This window comes from Panthera uncia, assembly GCF_023721935.1.
Source record: "Panthera uncia isolate 11264 chromosome C1 unlocalized genomic scaffold, Puncia_PCG_1.0 HiC_scaffold_3, whole genome shotgun sequence".
Lineage (NCBI taxonomy): Eukaryota > Metazoa > Chordata > Mammalia > Carnivora > Felidae > Panthera > Panthera uncia.
The window spans coordinates 5,536,967-5,544,044 of NW_026057584.1; the positions used below are offsets into that span (position 1 = coordinate 5,536,967).

General features: G+C 50.8%; 1 long non-coding RNA gene across 1 annotated transcript; it reads right to left on the bottom strand.

Annotated features, from left to right (window-relative positions):
* Positions 1–376: 376 nt before the first annotated feature.
* LOC125911032 (uncharacterized) lies at positions 377–6,648 on the bottom strand. The gene is made up of 2 exons (XR_007454229.1): positions 6,395–6,648; positions 377–736 (listed from the first exon to the last, which is right to left on the bottom strand). It is a non-coding gene; the product is annotated as an uncharacterized LOC125911032 (long non-coding RNA).
* Between the last annotated feature and the right edge of the window lie 430 nt (positions 6,649–7,078).

Genomic DNA, 7,078 nt, shown 5'->3' on the forward strand with positions numbered 1-7,078 from the left:
CTTCGGATTCCGTGTCTCCCTCTCTCTCTGCCCCTCCCCTACTCACGCTCTGTCTCTCTCTCTCAAAAATAAATAAACATTAAAAAAAAAAAAAGTCCACACTTCAGCAACTGAGCCACCCAGGTGCCCGGTGGAGACTCTTAAATACAGAGAACAAACCGAGGGTTGCTGAGGGGAGGGGAGGCGGTGGGGGGAAGGGCTAAATGGGGGATGGGCATGAAGGAGGGCACTTATTGGGATGAGCACTGGGTGCCATATGATGAATCACTGGGTTCTGCTCCTGAAACCAACACTACACTGTATGTGAACTAACTTGAATTTGAATGAATAAATTAAAATAATAAAAAATAATAAAAGCAAACCAAAAACAAAAAAAAAGCGACTCTGCTGGTTTTATTAATTTTTTGGAGGAGGGGGAGATACGATACGCAAAGTTGTAGAAGGTCATTCCTGCTGTAAACCTCATCTTCAGAAGCTGATTTTCCCCCAAAAGACCACATTTGGCTTGACAGATGCACGGGCACTGGCTAGATCGCTCTCCTGTCCTCGGAGCACACTTCTTCCCTTCCCTTGCCCACCACACACGTTTCCGCTGACTCCCGGGTGGCTTTGCAAAGAGGCGAAAGGTACAAGCCGGAAGCGGCAGCTTGGTCACACGCGCCTGGGGGCCCCCGTTATGCAACCTGAGCCGTTCCTTCATAGTTGCTTCGCTTAGAGAGGAGGCCCGAGTGGCACCCTGGAAGTGAACAAACACAGAACAAATCAGAACGAAGTTGCACGTCATTAATTAAAGAGAACCGCCTCGCATCGACAGGCTGGACGTTTGTAGATCAGCTTTGAAAGGCAAGAGCCAGGAAGAATGCGCACAGCTGTGTCCACTCCGCGGGACCGACTTTCAAAAGCAATGGTGTTTCCACACTCGCCTTGCCCCGCGGGCTGCTGTGGCTCAGCGTGTCCACCGGCCGGCACCTGCCACGGGTCCCTCCCCGGGATGCTGAGCAGGACGGCCGGAGGGTCCCCGCCTGGGAGGGGGCTGGAGATGTATCCCAGGAGAGGGAGGGCGTGGTGGGGTGGAGACGGGTCCTTGGGGGGCCACTGGGGACACCAAGCTCTTCTTTCTAGTCCGTCTCTTTATTTTCCCTTTAAAGGAACTGAAAGCGAGAGCAGTAACATTCACGCGCTGCGGACACGACAATCAAGAATACTTGTTTATTTTTTAAACAGCTTTATGGAGACAGTCGCATCCCATACAAGCCACCCACTGAAAGCATACGATTCAGTGGCTTAGGGTGTATTACATTATTTTGTACAATTATGGCAATCGCTACCTATCTATATATCATATGGTATAAAATTTTCCATCTGAACCATTTTGAGCACACCATTCAGCAGCATTAAGTACGCTGGGAGTGTCGTGTGACCATCATCACATCTTTCCCCAAACCTTTTTCAGCATCCTAAATTGAAACTCTCTACCGGTTGGTGGTAACTCCCCATGCCCCCTCCCCCCACCCCTGGTAACCTCAGACCTACTTCCTGTCTCCTTGAACTTGTCTATCCTAAATATTCCCTATAAATGGGCTCGCACCACAGGTGGCCCTGGGTGACGGGCTCCTTGCATTCAGCATCTGGTCTTTGAGCTTCCTCCACGATGCCCCAGGTCCTCTCCTTTTTGTGGACGAGTAATATTCCATCGTGCGTATATACCACATTTTGTCTATTGATTCATCTGTTAATGGAAGGAATATTTGTCTTAAGATATTATAGGGGCACCTGGGTGGCTCAGTCGGTTAAGCGGCCGACCCTTGATTTCAGCTCAGGTCATGATCTCCCGGTTCATGAGTTTGAGCCCCATGTCGGGCTCTGCGCTGACAGTGCGGAGCCTGCTTGGGATTCTCTCTCTCTCTCTCTCTCTCTGCCTCTCCCCAATTCGCGCTGTCTCTGTCTCCTTCAAAATAAGTAAGTAAAATTTAAAAATAAATTAATAAATAAAATGAGGAGCTGGCGGGACCCTGGAGGGTCCTCGGGGGCTTCCTTTCCCATCTCCCTGTGGCGGCCGGGCGTAGTCTGGGCTGCTTGGATCTGGATCGTCCTTGGTAAAGGGTCATCCTTCAGCTTCATAACCTCTGCTTCGCGTGCCGACTTCTGCTTTCGACAGGAGCCCACGTGACGGGAGTGTTGGGCCCACCCGATGTCCTTTCTGTAGCACCTGGAACAGCACCTGGAACAACACCGGGTCCACAAGACACAGCCAGTAGCTATTTTAAAACAAGTCACCCTGGGTTTGATCTCGGTCCTCCACCTCTCTGCCACAGGGACACACTGAAAGTAAACTCCCAAGGAACAGCATGCCTACCAACAGACCCAGAAGCTCCATTGTCTGCTTCTTTATCCTGGTGATTTTATTCTACGATAACGTCCAGTCTGTCTTTTCTCTCTTCTCTCTGTGTCTGCTGTCCAGCCTAGGACGTTCCGAACCCATAATGCGAGAAGACACCCTTCTTTCTAGCTGCTCTGAAGAGCCTGGGGTCGCCTCGTGTCTCGTGTCCCTGTAGCATCCGCATTCAACCCTTCCCTGTGCCTCCGTCCACCGTGAGCCTCTCTTCCCATCCCCAGACCAGTGGTTTGGGAACAACTCCGGGAAGACTGAGCTCGCTACCTCTCCTTAACACCAGCCAGTGAGGTGACACCTGGGAGCTGAGGTCATCGGAGAAACGTGCCCTCTTTCTCGCCTTGCCTTCTCATCTTTGCGTTCACCTTCTCAGGGGAATGGATGCCCACTGACCGTCCGTGCTCCCACCGCAATGAACATCGGTGTACATGTTGAATGCTCAACTCTGGCTTCCGTGCCGTTAACGTTCCGCGAAATCCAAGCGCCACACTCTTCTTGTGTCCAAGAATTTCATCTAGAGATACTTCATATGCACGGAAAATGTCTCCCAGACTCTAAGCCCTTAGGAACATCTCTTGTAGACAACCTAGCTAGAGGTTATCTTAAAAAAAAAAAATGGGACCGATACCTCACAGAGTCCCTGGAAAGCTGACAACAAATCAAAGTATCCGGCATATTAGCGGCACCTGGATAAAGAGTTCTCATGCAAGTAGGATTTTGTTTGATGCTCTGAAAAGAACAATCCCTACAGTTGAGTAACACACGGCACCGTCACGGGCACTTTCTCCTGCGTCACTTTACTTAATCTCTGTAGCAACCGGGCGAGGCAGTCGCTCTACCGCCAGGAAGAATGCGGATCGCAAATCGTCGTGAGGTTACAGGTATTTCCACGTCAAGCAGGGTCTCTCAGTACAATCTTAAATCCTTCAAGGTGGTGCTTTCTCTTTTCCCAGACATCGTGGATGGCAAAGCCCGAATGAGCCTTTCTAGATACGGGGGACGTGGGGGAGAACTTAGTCATAGACCTACAGCATAGATTTACACAGCTTAGCTTTTCTCGAGAGAAAACAAGAAAATCTATTTGCTCACATGGCATTCGTTCACAGTTTGGATTCCTGGCGGAGTATTTTAGGACATACGAGGAAGATACATCTTTTTCGTCAAGAGTCTGCAACAGATATAGAGGCTAATTTTCTAGCAGCCTCTGGAAAAGGCTGGAGGTGGATGGACTTTCCTAGAGTAAGCACCGGGCAGGCTGCAGCCAGGGTGACGAGGCCTCGTATCTCTTCTCCGTGGAGAAATCTGGAAACCATGCCAAACTCTTGGTGATTTCTTTCCTCTGATGACCGTCAGGTTGAAACGTGGATGTGTGATCCTTTCTGTGCCACAACACAGGAGTACACAGAGCAAGGCTTGTCAGAGGTGACCTCACTGCCTGTGCACAAAGGAAATGACCCAACATGGAGTCGGCTCAAAGCACCTCGGAACATTCTGGAATCCTTTGACAGGATGCAAACCCCCACTAGCAAAGTGAGCTCGAGGCTCTGAGTCCATTACTTACAGATACTTCTTAAGCTCACAGGGCTCAGCTCGTTGGCCTCAAAGCCGAACACTGACAATCTTAGGTCAGGGACCATTTCTTCGAGATGAACAGCAGTGGCGTCCTCCCTGAAAGTCACTTCTGAGCAGATGCGTGTCCACTGCTGGCCCTTGAAAACAGAGACGAGAGGGACGGAGCTTCATGCTGGCTTCACTTCCTTGCCGTTCTCAAAGCGTACACAGGGGGTCTCAAGTACACAGAGAGTCCAGAAAGACAACAACACAGCCTTCACTCTACGCGGGGGCTGTTTCCCCCACACCTACATCGTGGGCAGCTGGGGGGGTGGCGCTTCTCCCTGGTGGGTTCCGGTCCTGTGACCCCTGGAGGCTCACACGGCCAGCCCTCTGGGGCCCAGGAAGGGAGAACAGGCTTTGTGTTAGACGCTCGCTCCTCTCCCCACGCCCTCCACCAAGAGCTCTCTTCCACATCTTATCTCCCCTCCTCCTAAACATTGTTCTGGTCCTTCCTTCCTTTCCCTTCAGGTCCCCACGTGCTACAGCTTGTTGAACTTGTTCAAACTGCAAGATCTCCTCTAGGAGATGATGTCTGTTCCTACAAGCACCAGCTAAAAGTTTAAACCACATTTCTACAAAGTAGCTTGCAATCCTCTGGTGGGAGGGAAACAGAGCTTGGATCCAGAGACTGTGGACAATTTAGCTCTGATTTTTTGGAGGGCACATGGATGGTTTGCTGGACAAAGTCCCTAAAACTGGACCTGGGCCCTTTCTCCCTTTTGCATCCATCCACACACATGTCCTGAGAAGCCTGAGTCGTACCGGGACTAGGGGATGATTCACCGCTTCGACTGCCGTGTCACCCCAGTGACTTACGAACCACTAACCCTAAACTTTTAGCAAGTAAATCCCCTTCTCTATATTTTCACTCAGAGATGCTGTATCTCAGGATTCGTTTTCACAGAGAAGTGGACGTGTCCAGAACTCCAGCCCCCTCCCTGCATCGATTTCCAGACGTTAAACCAACCTTGCATTCCTGAGATACAGCTCACTTGGTCATGCTGAATAATCCTTTCTGTGGACTGCTGAACTTGACTTGCTGGTATTTCGTTGAGAGTTTCTGCATCTGCATTCATGAGGAAGGTTGGCCTGTAGGGTCTTTCCTCCCTCTTGCGATGTTTTCAGCTGGTTTGGGCATCACAGTAACACTGTCCTTGCAGACCGAGTTGGGGTCTGCTTCGACTCTCTTGCTCCCCACAGCCAATTTAATTTAGTAGCTACAGTAATTGTGTTAAATATAAACCGAGCCACACCATGTTCTGACCTTCCTCTCCGATGGCTGCCCATCGCACTCACCATCCACATCAGAGCCTGGGCCTCCGATGCCCAGCTGCCTGAGCCTTGACCTTGCCTCCTGCCACCCGCTCCCTTGCTCCCTTAACTGCAGCCACACTCATCTTTTTGAGGTTCTTCTAATCCACCAGGCTGCCATCTTCCTCAGGCCGTAATGAGCTTTATTTTCTCTGCCTGGCCTGCCATGAAGGTGCTTTGCCAGCACGTGGGTCTCTGGCCCGACCTCACTTTCTCAAAGGCCTTCTCTGAGGGTCTCACCTAGCACAACCTCCTCAATCCCGTGGTCTCTGTCTGCCCCATTACTCTGTTGAATTTTTTTTTAAGCGCTGTGATCAGTCAGTTAAGCGTCCCACTTTGGCTCAGGTCACGATCGCACGATCCACGAGTTCGAGCCCCGCGTCGGGCTCTGTGCCGACAGCTCGGAGCCTGGAGCCCGCTTCGGATTCTGTGTCTCCCTCTCTCTCTGCCCTTCCCCTGTTCATGCGCTCTCTCTCTCTCTCTCTCTCTCTCTCTCTCTCTGTCAAAAAAAATAAACACTAAAAAAATTTAAAACATACAGTGGTGCTTACAAAATTTCAATGACATGGAAAGAAGTGCATAATATTATGTGAGAACAAATCAGGTTACTCTACACACAGTTTAGCCTAATTATATTTTGTATCGTAAATATATGTTTATACCACAAACTGTAAACATAAAAGGCACAACCCCAAATCTTAACAGTGATGGTCTCTGGGTGGTACATTAAGGGCAGTTTCATTGCTTCCTTTTCTACAATTTCATATGTTGCACGTTTTCTCTGGTTCGCATGCATTACTTTAATCATAATATTGTAAAGGTTATCACTGTTATAGAAACAAATGTGGTGTAGCTAACCGATAATCATTTTGGAGAAGAAGAATGTTTCAGCGGGAAGACCTACTCTCTCTCCTAAGCTGAAGTGTTCCCTTTAGTAATGTTTCGAGTAGAAATTTCTAAGTGGTTCTGAATGTACGGGGGGGTTAATGGTTTCCTCTGTGCTTTGCCCTCCTTGACTGAGAGAGGAGGTCCGGGCGGTGGCTTGGGGTTTTGTTTTTGTAATGCTGCCTGACTCACGTCAACGCCCATGGTCGGCTTGGTCCCTCTCTCCTTCAGACTCTCGCTCCTGAAGATGAAACCGCGTCCACGTATCTCTCGGTCCCTCGAGAAGGTACGCTGTACTCCGTGCCCCCCTCCACGCTAACGATGCCGGGAACGCAGAGCACGAAACCACCGTCGCTGGCCTTGCTCTGTGGCTGAGCTGCTCACGGCAGAGACGGCAAACGGCACTGCCATCTGACCCCAGAGCCTCGGGAGCCCTCCGACGCACGAGCCTGAACTTCACTTGCAGCAAAAATCTTTGTGATGCCACAGTGCCATCCGGACGACCCTACCGGCTCTTCGCGGAAGGAGAGCGCCGTGCCAGTACAGGGCTGGAGATGAAAGAACAATCAAGAAGCCTCTGCAGCCTGCGCACTCGCTCTCCCCTACGTCTCTCTCTTCCCTCCCCCGATGCGTATGATGAATCCTTCTGAGTCCAATCCGGCTCTTTCTCTCCCCGTGTCCAGTGCCAGCGGGTGCCATGGAAACAGCTGCCCCAGGGGTCAGGGAGGCCGGCTGGAGCCTCCGCTGTGGGAAACGACTCATTTCTCAAGAAGTTGCTGTGCTGTCTTCCGTGTCAAGACCTCACGTCTGCACCGGGGCCGACCCGCTCCGTGGGATTGCCCGGACGTCTGAAGACCACCTCTGTGCTGTGAAGCA